The 16,279-nt window shown below is 42.8% G+C and overlaps 1 long non-coding RNA gene across 1 annotated transcript; it reads left to right on the top strand.

Moving 5' to 3' along the window:
* Window positions 1–710: 710 nt before the first annotated feature.
* Window positions 711–13,957, top strand: LOC112450868. The gene is made up of 5 exons (XR_003039597.2): window positions 711–924; window positions 1,014–1,128; window positions 9,707–9,761; window positions 12,601–12,858; window positions 13,847–13,957. It is a non-coding gene; the product is annotated as an uncharacterized LOC112450868 (long non-coding RNA).
* Window positions 13,958–16,279: the final 2,322 nt, after the last annotated feature.

Below are 16,279 nucleotides of genomic sequence, written 5' to 3'. Positions count from 1 at the left end.
CTGTTTCTCAAACTTAGTGCTCTTGATAATTTAATAACTCTGAGCAAACAGTTGTTTTATATTAAATCAGTGGTTCAGAAAAGTTATTGTTTTCAACACAACACCAGATAAGAGAGCCGCTCGACAGACAGTTCAGTCAGCTGGGGTGGCCAATCGGGTTCCAAAGGGTGGCAAGTGGCACCCCGGCCACCCCTCCAGCTCCGCCCCTGCTAGGCTAATGGCTAGCCATTTATTTTAACCGTTTTTCAGGCTTATCGAACAACTTTCTCAAAAGCAACCCTGGTGTAAAAGAACGCTGCACTTTTCCATGAATCCATTTGACTCAACCCCCGTCGGACTGATGGTTGATAAGATGCTAACCACTGAAATCGAGAAACCCTGGCTGAGATTTTTGGCAGCTACCTTGTGAAGCAGGGGTAATAAATCGCACCTCAAACTGCTTTAATTGAAATACTGTGCGTTATTTTGTGATTAACCCAGTAACAGTGCACTCACGAACCCCAGATGCAATAATACTATACTTTTTTTTTCAATATTGCAACTGTTTTCTGTCAAATGAATTGACATTTTAATTTCGATATTTACGCTTTAATTCCTGAATAAAAAAAATTGTGATTTGCCATTTTATAATTAATAACAACAAGATTGTCGCTTCAACCAATCAGATTTCGAGTTGGGGGGGGGGGGGGGGGGGGGGGGGGGGGGGGGTCACCGTGACGTCAGGAGGTTAGTTGCACGCGCTAAGCTACGTTGTTGTGGACAATTAGCTAGTTTTTTCCGAGCCGTAAGGGCTAAAGGGGGAGAATAAATCGATTTTTTTTGTCGATTATTTTTTCAAAATTGACTTTTTTTTCTTTTTCAAGAAAACTCGGACATTGTGGGGAAAAAGATCGGCCAACCGCGAAGCTAGCCAGCCCGTCAGAGGTCGGGAGACGGTTTGTCCGTCATTTTATCACGGCCTCCGAGACTTGCGCTGTTTAACGACCTTGTTTGTTTTTTTTTCATCATGGCAGAAGAAGAAGAAGAAGATATAGTTGGACCTGAAACACACCGGTGTTGCACTGTAGGACAGAGTAATTGAGGACAGAAAGGAGCACGGGTTTCGTCTTCAAATCATCAGCAATTCTGGTGAGTAAAATGAATTTTATTTACTTGATTTAACGGCCAATCTTAGCTAATCCAGTTATGTTTTTGTGCTGATTTTTTTAAAGTTTATGCCTAAGCTTGAATGTCTTTTTGCTCTTTATTAATGTGATAAAGCTTCTGGTACAAATGATGTCTGTGCTGCAGCTGTGAGTGAAGTGAAAGGAGACTTAGTTGGTTGGATTGTTTTTAATTGGGTTTAGCAGGCTAAAAGTCAGACTAAAGCAGCACCATCCTGCATGTTTTAGATGTGTCTCTGCTTTGACACACCTGGTTTGAATGACCGAGCACTGAGTTGCTCCATTTATGTAAGCCAAACTCACATGCAAATCGTTCTCCCTCAACTCCCTCCTGAGGGAGTGCACCTGCACTTGCACCTTGAACAAGCCAGACCTTCATTCATGCTGCCAAAAACATGTCTTGTGTCGACCAGGTCTACAAAGACCCAAACGACCCTCAGGAGGGAGAGTGATTTGCATGTAGGCTCAGCCTCATTACAGTTTAAAAGCTTTGAACTTTTAACTTTTCAGTTTGCGTTTAACATAAAAAAAAATAAGTGCAGTTGCTTTGTTGAAAATCTAAGATTTTCCAACATACTGTGACGTTCCACATTTAAAAACACGATTTTATTAGTGCCAGCGGAAACGCCCCTAATAACCTCGGCTCTGGTGTGGATGTTGCCCCAGATTCGACCCCTAATAACCTCGGGGTGTGGTAGACTTCAGAAACCGTAGACCGGCCTAATCGAACGTGTTGAGGCTTGGCGTCGGCACACTTTGTCTTCTGGCATCAGTCCGGTCAGCAGCTTTGTTTTTTTTTTAGTTGTGCACATTTAGCGCATTTAAGTTTGCGAGAATTGGCACATTTGGCCAAATTCTAACCAACTGTGTGTGGTGACCTTTTATTTGGGGAAAAGCCCACGGCTGTTTAAGGGTCGAATCTGGGGCAACATCCACGCCAGAGCCGGTCTGGCTCATTATCACCCACAGCCAAAAGGTTAAAGCTAAATGGATTTTTATTAAACTTTTTAGAACGCAATCCTTGGATTGACATCTATAACTGATCAGGTTTTAGAGTCTGTTTGATTCAAGATGGCTTCTGCAGCCAACAAACCTTTAAAAAACCCAGAACATTTGGTGTGGTAGTACCTGAGACTGACCCCAAACACACATTCTCAGCCAGATTAACATCTTTATTTAAAACTTTGGCTTTTATCATTTGACGTAAACTGTTAGCAAAACATCTCATGAACCACCACAGGACACAACCGATTAACATTTAGAGTCCAATTTAAGATGGCCGCCACAAAAATGGCTATAAATTAGGCAGATGCAGCAGTAGCTGAGAGTCATTCCCAACACATACTCTGAGTGTGAGATTGCACTTAATATTTTCAAGGTTTGACCAAAAACGGCGACAACACAAGATGATTTTAGTCTAAATCTCCACAGGCTATGGGTCTTCTCTCAGTTTTAAAGCCGAGACACTTTGGTTGCTGTGTTTGTGTCTTTCTGCGTTGCTGTTGTGGCTCTCGAGCTGTTGTCGGAGTCACTGAAGCTCATACTGTACAAAGAAGCCATTTTAGATGATCAATCACGAGCACAGTTTGTCCCTTTCTTCCGTGCACGTCAGCCATGTAGATGCTGTCGTCGTGCCGACTCGCTCAGACTCAAACTTCCCTCATCTTCGAGGACTGATGACATGATTGGGAACCGGCACACGATTCTCATCGCCGCCTCCTTCCCTCCCTCTCATCCCCAGCAGAGCCCAGGTTCTCGCCTCCCCGCGGGGAAGCAGGTTCGGACGCTTAGACTAACAGTCGCTTATCAGGTAGAACTACCTGGAACCCCTCTGTGAGTTCGAAGACACGCTGAGCGCGTTTCATCTTCCAAAATCACATTAGTGCACCACTCCTAAAAACATCACAGAGAAAGGAGGGGAGGAAAAAACCCCATCAAAGGTTGTTTACCTGTGTTTTACTGTGTTAAATTATTTGCACAACCCATGGCAAAATACTTTTTATGCTTCTTAACACCCACGGTGGAAATAAGAACGTGACTGTGATCTGATTACTCCGAGGGGAGTTTAGTATATTTAGGTGATTTGCTTCTTTAAGCCACAGTGAAAACACAAGGAGCTCCTTCTTCTGCATACAAAATACAGCTTTTTATAGAATTAACTCTCAGTCAGACTATTCACCATGGCCACTAATTCTGAACCATTAAGGAAGTATGAGGACTGGTGTGTAAAAAGAGCATTTTAGGGAGGCTGGATCTCTCAGAAGTGAAGATGGGCAGAGGTTCAACAGTCTGGGGGAAAAAAATTGCATCTAAAAATAGTTCCTTAATGGAAAATTGGGATGGGTTCGTATTTCCCATTATCGTAAAAAGGTTTCAAGAATCTGGAGAAATCTCTGCGCAAAGGGTTCTGGTGAAAGGTTGTGAACAGCTAAAATCTTACCTGTTGCAGATGGCTCTTTGCGCAACCTGGGTTTGAAGAAATGGTTTTATTCTGGTCGGAACGACTGGAGCTGAGACAAAAAAATGGATTCTGTTTGTTCTGAAACAACGCTGTCAAAACTTAGTGGTTCATGCAAATGCTGTTTGAGAAACTTTTACTTTAGTGTAATTATTTCAGCAAAACTATTACTGTATTCCTGCCAGATGTGACTAAGGCTATTTTGGAAGTGCCATAGCCAGCTGCTGCTGCTGTTTGCACTTTCAAATAAACAGATTTTTATTTATCTCTGTGTAATGTGAAATTTAAGGCAATGTAAAGATTTATAAAACATTGTTCTCATGAACTGCTTTGAAACTTTTGCAGTGGGACTTGTTAGATGGCAGGAAGCCACTTTGCTCTGAAGTAGCTGTTAGTGGGTCAGTTTGAGCTAACTGTGGATGTTATTGGTTCATCAACTTCCCACAGAACCGTACTGTATGAACTTTATTGCAGAATCGTAAATCAAGCTCTCGGTCCGTGTCTGACTGGGCTGCGTCTGCTTCTGGCTACTTGAAGACATGAAATTGCAAGAAAATATGTGGATTTTTACACCAAATTAGTACTTAATCAGTCTTAATGTGACATCAGGAAGCCATCTTTAGCATCATGTAGTGTTTCTGCTCTCTTCATTGATTGGTAAACACTCAATTCAATGAGACCAGAACTGAACATTTACTATTTTTCTCACAATTTTGAGTTGCAAATTAGCCTCTAACCTTAATTACGGCGCGTCTTTTCCTCACCCCAACCAAGACGCTTACGAGGCTAAAACTAACCAGTTCCTGAACTTATATGTAGAAAATTATTTGGTTTGTCCTGTTGGAACCCTAACCAGTGTTTACCAAAAAAAAAAAAAAAAATGCTCATTTGCATTTTGTTCCAGAAATTATCAGCTAGTAGTTGGATAGTAGACTCACAAAGACATCCATTTGGTGAACTGTCCAACCGTCACCCATCCAATCGTTCTTTTCTCTCCCAGTGAATCTGTTGTTCTCGTCCTTTCATCCCCCTCCCCCCCGCTCGTTTCTGCTTTTATTTTATATCAATTCGGGACTCGTATCTACCCCTCTCTCAGCAATATAAAAGCTGAATGTGGGAGGAATCAGATGAAAGACGGTGCTGAAAAGACAAGCAGATGTTTGGGACAAACACAGAGAAAGGTTTTGTGGTTTGTATTTGGGTATGAGTCAGCAGAGCTGTGACAAAGCCAGTAATAGAAGAGTGTGTTTTTGAAAAAGTCCCGTCACGGGCGCATGAATCCTGCTGGGCGGTCATGCAGACTGCCCTTCGCCTCCCCTCTCCTCCGTCCGTGCTTAAATCTTTTGAAGCACAGATGTGGTCTGACAGTGGTTATTTCTTATCACGTCGTGGCAGTTTTATGTGTCACAAGCGCTCAATACACATCGGACAGAAGCGCGCGGGGTCATTATGAATCCCAACACCCTGGCGGGGCAAGAGCCGCCTGGACCTGCCAATACTGTCGTGTTTTATGCTCGTCTCCTCCTGGAGCTTGTGTGTTTGTGCGCCGGGCACAAATCTCTGCCCTGCGTGGCTCGAGGAGCCAGTGTCGCGGCCCTCGTGGCGTAAACGCCACAAAAAAGGCCAAAAGCGGAGCCCAGCCTTTTGTTCTCCGCAATGATGTTTTAGCTGAGTGGGCAGGCAAACTCAAACCGAGAACTCTAATGGCAAAACAGTTACTGGAAGTGCTGATAAAGCAACAGAAGTATCATTACACGGGAAACTTAACGGCAACATAAAGATGCAACTCAACGGATGAATGAAGCCCTAAAACACGAAACCAAATTAAAGGCTTTGGAAGCATAATGCTGATTCTGATGGCCCGTTGAGACCCAGCTGCAGCCCAGACAAGCTGCGCCTCACAAATTAGCATTCAGCGCCTCGCTCACTAAAGTACAACTATGTGTCGTACTTTCTGAACCCATCCGGCCGAGTTCTTTGCATTACAAACAGTGTTTATTTCCTGGCTTAAACCAGCGCAGACGCCATTGAAATATTTATCCCTTTCGTGCTCCGCGGGGATGAAAAGGTGGGATTCTAAAGGGGAAATTTAGATTGAAAAGTCAAATAGTTCAGATCTTTTGAAGTGGAAAAACTCCGGGAGAAGGTTATGAGTATTTAAAGGAATAGTTTGGTCATTTTTAAGGCGATGTTCTGTCTGGTAGTTATTAGTAGTTAGTACCTTTTATCAGCTGTGTCATCAGTTGACCAGGCTGGGTTAATGGCTATCCAAACTAAGGGCCAATTTGTTTGTTTATTAGCTTTTTTAGACTTGTAAAACAACCTTTTCTTGATGGTGCTGAAGCTGCTAAACTTATCAATCCACCAGTAGTTTAGTAAACTTTTGGACTGACTAAATGTTTTTTACCTAAACAAAGTGTAGAGGTTTATTATCCGCAGCAGTAGTAAGTTTTATAAAAAAAAATGATATAAAGCTTGGAACTCATTAGCCTAGCCTGGACGAAGACCTTTGCCTCTTCCTCCATACTTTGACTGTCACAGCTGATAAGGTACTGTTGAAAACTATTAGACAGAACATCACTTTAAAGATGGCGATACCATCTCTTGAAGCTCCGAGCAGATTGCTCCGGGTCGCTGTTGCCTCGACTACCCAAAACTTTGCCGATCTTCGGTTTCTGACCTCTATATTTGCCAGCTGCAGCCCGGGGGGCACTTCCTGCGGGAATATCATCACATTTCTGCTGCAATAACTACTCAAGGTTGTATTCAACTACATATAAATTCTGCACGTTGACTGCTAGTAGTAAAAGCAAAAACAAACTTCCTTAACTAAAACGTCCGTAATAGACAACATATTTGACTTAATTATGAAGCTTAACTTTCACCAGGTTGCTTCTTTTTCTGTTTTCATATAGAGAGCGCGATGCCAGACTCTACATTAAGCACACACTTCCTTTCGTGTAAAAGGAACGATCCATCCGCGAGCCCCGTCCCCGACGGCAGCGCGCGCGTCCGCCGAATGATTCCAATTTAAAGCCCCGAACAAAGAGGCTCTGCTTATGACACATGTTGGCTTCACCGGCTGCGCAGATCTAATATTCAGCGTGAGTCGTCATCTGTTGGGGGAAAAAACACAGCAGTCGCTTTCTTTCTGTTTGGCTGCAGGTACGTTGAAGAGCATTAAATTCCCATTAGGGGTCCTTAGGTCTGTGTTTTCACCTGCGGCGGCCGACTAATGGGCGAAGCAGGCTTGGCTGGATCCGTCATGGTTTAGCCGCACCGGCGGTGGCGGCGGCCTGGCCCCGGCAGAAAGCAGCCACAATAGGACCTCTGCTTTGCTCAAAGGCTGCTATTGATCCACGAGTGGCTGGGAATCAGAAGGACGTGGCGCGAATGATAAGGCTGCCTCCCTCACATTCTCCTCCTGCGGAGAGGAGAACTCCTGCCAGCGGTCCAGGGTTGAGTCAGAGATGCTTCTCTTCACAAATGTCCTGAGACCCCGAGGGCAGAAAGTGTTTCACCATAATGATGCAACGAGCGTCAGCTTTGAGGAGGAGGCTTGTAGATTCTAATATGCTTCATTCCTACTTAGAAAAGAGAAGAACTGACCAGCCGTCATGTATGGAATCACTGTTATCGCTCTAAACTGAATTCAGTCAGGGATAATGTTACTGAAATCCCCAAAAAATCTATTTTGCTAAACTGTTTAAGCAAAAGGAGTTAAGTACTCAAAATATTCTTTAGGATCTGCACTGTTTCCAGTAGAAAGTCCAAAGTTTTTGGAGTTTTTTTGCCTTAAAAGTGTTTAAACCCATTAACAACAGGGTTAAAAAGACATTTAGGGTGAACTTGTTTCTGAACTTTCTTCACGCCACAGTTTTAGACTGAGATCATCTTACGTTGAGAAATGGAGGAAGAGCCGTTTTGGTCAAACCTCTTTATTTTTAACTGTATGTTAAATTTTCACAAGCAAATAAAAGACATGCAAACAGGAAGAAGAAGGAAAAAAAACAAATAACCTGTGCTGTAACGAAGGATAGAAAGTGGGCATCCAGTTCAGCTGAGTTGTGAATGTAATTAAGTAATTTCTAGCAGGAGAAAGAGTAAATGAAGTACACCACACCCCGAAAAAGGCAGTCAGGAGCAATATCCTCTCCAGTTCCAATCAATCAATCAATCAATCAATCAATCAAAATCAATAAAATTTTATTCGTATAGCACATTTCAGCAGCAAGGCATTTCAAGGTGCTTTACATAATTAAAAAACAAAATAAAAACAGCATGTGACATTGAATAAACAGTAAGAAAGAGAAAAACATCAAAGACATCAAAACCCGCACTCTAACCCTAATTTAGCCATAAGCCGCTCTAAACAGGTGGGTTTTAAGTTGAGATTTAAAGGCACCCAGTGTTTCAGCTGTTTTACAGTTTTCTGGAAGTTTGTTCCAAATTTGTGGTGCATAGAAACTAAATGCTAAATGTTCCATTAGGTAATGGGTAAATATTTACAAACCAAAGCCTTGTTGAGTAAGTTTCTGTGATGCATGGTCTCACGCCATCTCTCAGGGCCTTTCCATCCTCCATGAGAAGTCACCAAGTCGGCGTTGTCATGTGGTTGTGTGACGAAAATTACGTCTTTTTTTTTTTGTTCTCGAAGCAACTTCGTCCGCCGCCTTGCAACACAAGGCCCGGGCCAAACGGTTTCTCACACGGGTTTGCGCCAAGTATCGTGTGATTGGTCAGAAGTTGTTGTTGGTGTGGTTATGAGCTTTAATGGAGCCATTTCGCTTCTATCTGGCAGCCGTCTTTACAACCTTTTCAGCAAAACTTAGAAACCTGTGAGCTTAAAAAGAACGCAGAGACACAAGCGGCTCTTCGTGGCCGGGAGGAAGTGCTCCTCGGGCGGGCGGCGTCGGGACACGTTCCCTTCGTTCTCTCATTAATGTTCACCATCTTGTTCTGCCTCAGTCGGTTTTAATAAACTCGTCTGGTCGCGGTGAGGGAAGCAAACATCCGTACGACGACAGGAGAGCTGAGAAGCCGGCGGGAAGAAACCCGTTTTAACGCCGAGGGAGGAGCTTCCTGGGAGTTCTGATCAGTGTGTCTCTGAAAAAGAACGGCTCACAACTTTGTGACTTCCTATGGAGCCTTTAGTGATCAGAGGATGTATCGAGGAGGACTCTCAGCTACCACCACACCAAATTTTAGCTCAAAATCTTTAAAACTGCATGAGTTCTTGCCTTTTTTGTGTTTGCTAACTGTGGCGACCATTTTGAATCCAGCTTACTCCAAAAGTTATTTTCAGAGATTTAAAAAAAAAAAAAATGTGTCCTGTGTTTTGTGAAATATTTAGCTAACACAGGACAGGGTTGTGTCGTGCTCAAAGGATGTTGGGGACAACGCTCAGCTACTACCACACAAAGATTTAACTCAATAGCTTTAAAATGATCAGAGTTACGGCCATTTTTGTATTTCTTAAGGTCAGTTGGCTGTGGCAGCCATATTGAATGGGGTTAACTATAAAATGTATTCACTTATAGATGTTCAGTTAGTAGTTCATGAGATAAACTAGACTAAAACAAAAACATAATCAGCCTTTTGCTTTCAGTGGTGAAAATCCTAAAGTACATTTAATAAAATTAATAATAATTTGCTCCATAAAATACAATGAAACAAAAATATTAGATACTGAGAAATCCACCTCCCTGCAGTTATTTTCACTTCATCAGAAAACATTTGATCTAAAATATTTCCATTTACCTTTGCACACTTATTTTACCAAGAAAGAGCTTTCATTTCATCACCGTTTTGTGATCCCTAGAATAATGCGGTCGATTATAGCTTCCAAAATACCAGCAAGTGCACAAAAAATTAAATCTAATTATTCAGGTGGAAAGTTTTTATTTGCATACATAAAAAAAAACGATGATAAGCTGAACCTTACTCAGATTGTGCAGGAGAGATCCAATCAGAACAGATAAGATATTTACAGAGTAATTTGGACAATGAAGGCTGTGTTTGCTGACAGAGAAGCAGAATAAAGCTCGGTATCTGAGCCCCGTCTCGTCTCATTTCTTTATTTCAGGCCGATCAGCTGGAAATCCCTTCCCCTGCGAGAGAACACGAGCAGAGAGGCGCAGGTGAGCGCGATGCATGCTGATACAGAAAACATTTTGACCTCCAGGAGCCTCATTTGCGCTGTCAGATACAGACAAATCCTAAACCCATAGAGGGACCGCTTCAGTGTTTGCTGCAAAAAATCTCTGCCAACCGAGCTTCTAAGAAACCCAACAAATGAGCTACTGCAGGACCGGGGAACAAACTGGTCATAAAATTCAAATTAAACTTGGATTTTGGATGTTCACAGCAGGTTCCGTCCTGTCGTAATTCACTGATCACATGCGAGAACTTGCCGCAGGTAGATGGACTTTTTCTCGATTTATTAAAATCAGATCCGTCCCGTTTCTAATCAGTCACAGCTTTTAGCAGAAAAAGAAAAAAAAGGCAACTTTGTTGTAAATTCAGCCACTACCAAAAAGTTTTCTGCACTCCTGGTCAAGTCTCTTTAAGGAAAAAGGCCTGAAGTTAAACAAATTTAATTTTATTTGAGAATACAGCGGTGCTGAAATGGAGTTGTGTGAGCTAAAAGAAGCAGAACATCAGCTAGAAGCTAAAGGTTGGGGAAAAAAAATGGTTAAAAGCTAAAAGAAGGAAAAGGATAAAAGTAGTCAAACTGTAGCTCCAAACTACAGGAGCAAAGGCTAGCTAAAAAAGCAAAAATAAAAGTCAGCCAAGGGTCCCAAAATGCAAACAAAAAGCTAAATGTAATAAAAGCAAGGCTAAAAAGTAAAGTTAGCAACAGAAGAATTTAAGCAGATTTCAATATGTTCTAATATTTGTAAATAAAGTTAAATGTTCTGAAAAATGTAAAGAAACAAAAAAATCAAACGTCCTAGCACCCATCTCTTAATTTTTTTTTAACTGTTAGAAAATTGTAGGTTCAACCATGACGTCATGAGACGAGCCTAAGGCGGATGATAATGTTTTTGCCCGTCTCTTGTCAGAACATCTCCTGAACCGCTGGACGCACAGCTGGTTAGGCCAATTCAAAATGGCCGCCACGACCAACTGACATTAGGAAAATGGCCGTAATTCAGTCTGTTTTACCAATATCCGGCTAAGATTTGGACCGGTAGAAACAATCACAACATTACTTTGAGTTGGATGTCTCGTATAATGTCACTTTTAAGGTTCGACAAAATCGGCTACAATTAAGATGATTTTGTTCGTTAAGAAATGTTCGGTCTTTTATTGTCCAAGTTTTAAGACAAACAGTTGAAACTAAATATTCATACATCGGTCTTTAAATTAAGCTTTGCATTCCCTGCTTTTATTTTTTTTATTTTTTTGTTAGCATTATCATTTTCAAAGCCTAATTAACAGTCTTCTCCTCCCCTAAAATGTTTAATTTAAGAAGGTTTAGCCGTCGTTATTGTAATCTCCGAGTCCCCCCCCCCACCCCTGAAACTGAATTCAGTCCAAAGACAATAACAGTCGAGTCTGGGGGGGAAAAAAAAATAAAGCCTGTAATGTACCTGAGCGTGATGACACTAAATTACGTTGTCTCTCGGGGATTAAACTCGACACAAAGCTCGCTGACAATAACTGTCATCTTCTGCTGAATTGAGGTGTGATTTAAAAATGACCCCCCTCGGTCACCCCGTGGATAGAAACCTCTTACTTTCATCGTTTGTGTAAAACCACTCAACACTCTATTGTTTCTGTGACAGTCGACGAACACGAGCGTCGACCGCCTGTGATATTTTTTCTCCTTCTCCTTCTCGTGTATCTGCTCCATCTCCTCCGTGCGTCTTTGTTCTTTTCAAAAGCGTGTTAATGGAACTTGTAATTGTACGTTTGGCGGTTATCATAACAAAAGCGCTCTCGTCGCACGCGCGTTCGTCCGTGAAGAGCAATGCAATTAGGTACATTAAAATCAAAAAAAAAAAAAAAACGTGTTAATGATGCCGGCGCTAATTTCTTGAGGTAAGACTACGTGTTTTGGCACGGCTCCAAATGAGCAAATTACCCCAAAAATCAAATGATTGGGGAAAGACTGAAGAGAGGCCACATGTGGAATAATGAAAGCATGCAAGAATCAATGTTACGTAACAATTAAAAGCTCATTAATTATGAAATATTTCATCCATTCCTTTTAATTGCAAATTGTCTGTTTTCATAGATATTTTTCAGCCAATTAAACATCTTAATTTAGCAACCTCCCCAGCTGCTCTCACCTTTATCCTGTTAGTTGGAGCTTTAAGAATATCAAAGTGAGCTCGGATGTGCGGGTTAATTTACCTCCTCGATTATCCCACGGGGAATTAATAGACAGAAGAGAAGAGAGGAAGGCACATAAAATTAAAGCTAACTGTATCCAGTTATCAGATTTGCACAAACAAGAGCAACACAACACGCAGGAACAAATTGCTCGGATTGGGTAATTTGTTTATCGCAGAAATTCAGGAACAGGCCGGGACTAAAGAGGCTAATAATGATAACAACGACGGCGCAGCTGCTTTAAACCGCGGCTGTATAATTTTCTGATTGAAGCAAAATCAACTTGTGAAGGAAAATATGAAGAGAAGAAGAAAAGCCTGCTGGCTCGTAAAGCGGGAGGGGGGGGGGGTTAAAAAAATCAGATCTACAAAGAAGGTTTTCATGGTTCAGTCATGATTCACCCGTATAATGTTGAGAAACGGAGGAGGGGAAAAACAACAAAACTATCTGGAAATAACATCCGAAGTTGAGTTTTCGTTTGTTGATCCTTCCGATTTTTTCTGCATAAATGTTATCTAAAATAAAAATCAGAGCCCAAATAAATATGGATTGGATAAGTTCTTTATTAATGAAAGGGATTCAGTGTTTTAGAACTCCAACCTTTCTCACCGTGTTCATTCATTTTCTTCTCATCTGTAGTTGGGCTGAGGAGTCAACACGTCCAGGAGAGAAACCCAGACATTCGTCTCCAGCTCCTCCTGGAAGTGTCCAAGGAGAATACATAATATCTCCACAAGATAAGTTCTTGGTTGTGCCTGGGAAAGATGCCTCAGCCATCTCAGCGGCTCTTCTTGTTGCTCCCTCGGTCTCTAAAGCCCGGCCACCCTACGAAGGAAACTCATCTCAGTCCCTTGGATCCAGGATGTCATCCTTTGGGTCATAATCCGTACCTTAAAGGTAAGAGTTCAAATCTTTGTTTTCTGACTGTTTCATTTCCAGGGGTCGCCACAGAGAGACATCCTCTGTCCTCTAACTGCATCCGTATGTCTCCTCGTCGTCTCTAACATCCTTCTACCAATATACCCCTTGTCCCTCCTCTGCACATGTCCAAACCATCTCAGTCTGGCCTCTCTAACTTTATCTCCCTGTGCTGTACCTCTGATGACCTCATTCCTAATCCTGTCCATCCTCGTCCCTCCCAAGGAGAACCTCAACATCTTCAGCTCTGACACTTCCTGTTCTGTCTCCAAACCAAACAAAAGGTGAGGGTTAGAATATTATGCAATGTGATGCTGCACAGCAGCAGAAAGACGGAGTACCTGTGTGTAAATGAGAGTTCAGATGCAGGATGGAGTGGATTTGTGACAAAAGGGTTGCAGCAAAGGTCAAAGGAAAGGTTTACAGACAGTGGTGAAAGCAGCCATGTTGTTTGGTTTGGAGACAAAAAGACAGGAGACAGAACAGGAAATAGCAGAGGATGTTGAGGTTCTCCTTGGGAGGGACGAGGATGGACAAGATTAGGAATGAGGTCATCAGAGGTCCAGCACAGGTTGAAGGACTGGGAGACAAAGTTAGAGAGGCCAGACTGAGATGGTTTGGACATGTGCAGAGGAGGGACAGAAGGATGTTAGAGACAAAGAGGATGCTGAAGACAGAGTTAGAAGGAGGAGGAGGACTCTCTGTGGTTCCATACAGTATAATAAACTTTATTGTTGTCTCGGGGATTTTGGCTTTGGACCTAATGCTGTCCTGAAAGCTGCCCGAACAAAAATTCACAAGCATTAAAGTAAATACTCAGCATATTCCTCATTTTAAAAGCTTCACGGATATATGTTAAGATAAACAAGTGTTGCTAAGAGACATTGTGAAAGAAGAAAGCTGATTTTTAAGCACCAAGAGCTTCCAACTTGCTCTATAAAATTTCATTTCTTTCTTGTCTCGACAGAAGTGTGTCTGTCAGACAGAGGAGGAGGCACCGCTGTGTCTTTTTGTTTCTTTCTTTCCGAAGGGCCTTGGTCTCCGTGATTGCACTCGGTGATCGCTGGTTAGCGCGCAGGCTTGGCGGGTTGTGATTATCACGTCTCAAGCTGGGTCTGCTGATGACAGGAGAACCCCCTCCCCTCCACTCAACCCCCGCCACCTCGGCTGCCCTCGGGCCGCCGTCCCGCGCCGCCCGCCCCGTTGTAATTCGGCCCGCAGATCCACTCTGATTATCCCACACCGAGTCGGAGGTGGCGGGCCCACCGTCCCGCTGGCTGAGGCATCGGCGTCGAGCGGAGAGGACCGTGGGAGGAGGCTTCACCTGCTTACGTTTTTTAGCGCTTGTGGTGAGTGGTTCGAATCAGAGCTGTGCTTCTCCGACTCTGCTCCTGATTACGCTCCCTTTCTGGCCTTTGTGTCGGGAAAAGTTGTTTGGTTTGGGTGTAGACACGGCCTCACAGGGGAAGAACTAAAATAAAGATGCAGCTGCATCAATCAGGGGGAGGTTAAAAGAGACAAACAAACAAACAGGGCCGACTCCAACAGCTAATGCTAAAGTTGAAGCAAAGATCAGTGGATAAACAGTCTCATCTTCAAGTTTTCACGTCACTTCATTTAGCTGCACTTTTAGCATTCAGCTCAGTCCATGCCATTAAAAATACATACAGTAAGACAGCCTCGCATTTAAGCTCCATTTAGATTGTTTTCTCACTCCGCTGCTCAGAGAAAGAAGTGCAAAAACTCGAATTTAATCTGGGAAAGCGTATAAATCTATGGCCACCGGCTGATAAATTGCAGCATTTCAGTAACAGTCTTTACTAGTGCAGCTCTGGGGAGAAAACAAAAAAAACAAACAACAGAATACAGTGAGTTAATTCAGTCAGTCGGAGCTGCAGGCGTCAGGCCTCTCCCCGCGGCGGTGACACCAGTATTAGGCAGAAGGAGTGCAGGCTTGCCGCCCCACTGGGCCCATGTGACAGGGCTCTAACTCCTCCATCCCATTTGGAGCGACTGTAAGGCAGCCTGCCGACACCCAGCATGGAGAGGACAATACGTTTTAGTCAGCGAGAGCCGGGATGGCGTCTGAGCCGCATCACTGCTTCATAATGGGGCTGTTACTTACGCAAGCCACACAAATGAACAGAGCGGACTCGCGCACAGCGTTCATTAAAACAAAAGGCACACAGGTTCTGCCGCCTTTGCATCCCGGCTGCGCTGCTTATTGCCAACCACCACTGAAGGTGGAGCGATAAGGTCCCTGTGTGTTCGTTTGTCTGTACCGTTAGCAAAATATCTCATGAGTCACAGAGGAGTTTAATGAAACTTTTAGAAAGCAATCATTGGGTTGACATCTACAACTGATCTGCTTCTGGAGTGAATCCGATTCAAGATGACCGCCATCAAAAAAGTATCTTAGCAAACACTGAAATGGCTTTAACTTAGTTTTAAAGATATTGAGCTAAAATTTGTGATGGTAGTAGCTAGTGCTGGGCGATATAACGATCCACATCGTGGGGACGATAGAAAAGTGTCTATCGTGATATATTTTCTTCTATCGTTTCTATCATAATTGTATCAATGATTCATGTAAATATTTCATAACGTAGGCTACGACGAATGTATTAGTGTTGTCACTTTGCATAAATTCAGTTTATATAAGAAGAAAAAATAACTATTTTGCGAAGAACCTCCGTTAAGCGACATGACGCTGCTTTACGGCAGCGGCTTTCTGTGCGACCCGGCGGCACAATATATTCCGTATATTGTGTCGGCATTTAAGTCATAAGTGCTGAAAGATGAAGACGCATTAAGTATCAAACCCGGAGTTGCAACTAGACTTACCAAAACGAGGGGGGACGTCTGTGATTTGGTTCAAGAAGTCCGACACGGAGTAGAAAAAGGTCATATGCTAACTCTGCTATGAGACTGTTTTCTCATCTGACGCCAACACAACAAACCTCTTCTATCACTTAAAGAAGAACCACGAAAAATAATATTTAACAATCCAAAAAGTGCAAACAAACAAGTTGTAAAAGAGAAACTATAGCCGGCCGAAGATAATGGAGTCTGTTGTCATTTGATACTGTTACGTCGTAACAGGTACATATATATTGCTGCACTAAAATGCAGCAGATCTCATTTGTGAAAGTTCAGTTAAATGTCATTTCGAAAAAAAGCTTGAAAAAAGTAAGAAATGAGATTATTTTTCAGAGAATAACTGACAACGTACGTAATTGGAGCGCCTTCAGCTGGGGGACAGACGGCATAAACGTTGCAGGGTAAGCTAACGCTGTTGTTTATATTCCTACCGTTTGCTCTTTATGCTTGCATCTGGTCACACCCACGCCCAATGAGTGAACAGGAGCTAAGCTTGCGCCGCCCACAAAGCAGGCCTCAA

The sequence above is a fragment of the Kryptolebias marmoratus genome, linkage group LG23 (genome assembly GCF_001649575.2).
Source record: "Kryptolebias marmoratus isolate JLee-2015 linkage group LG23, ASM164957v2, whole genome shotgun sequence".
Classification (NCBI taxonomy): Eukaryota; Metazoa; Chordata; class Actinopteri; order Cyprinodontiformes; family Rivulidae; genus Kryptolebias; species Kryptolebias marmoratus.
Note: the sequence above shows the minus strand (reverse complement) of the source record. Positions and strands in the feature narration are given on the sequence as shown.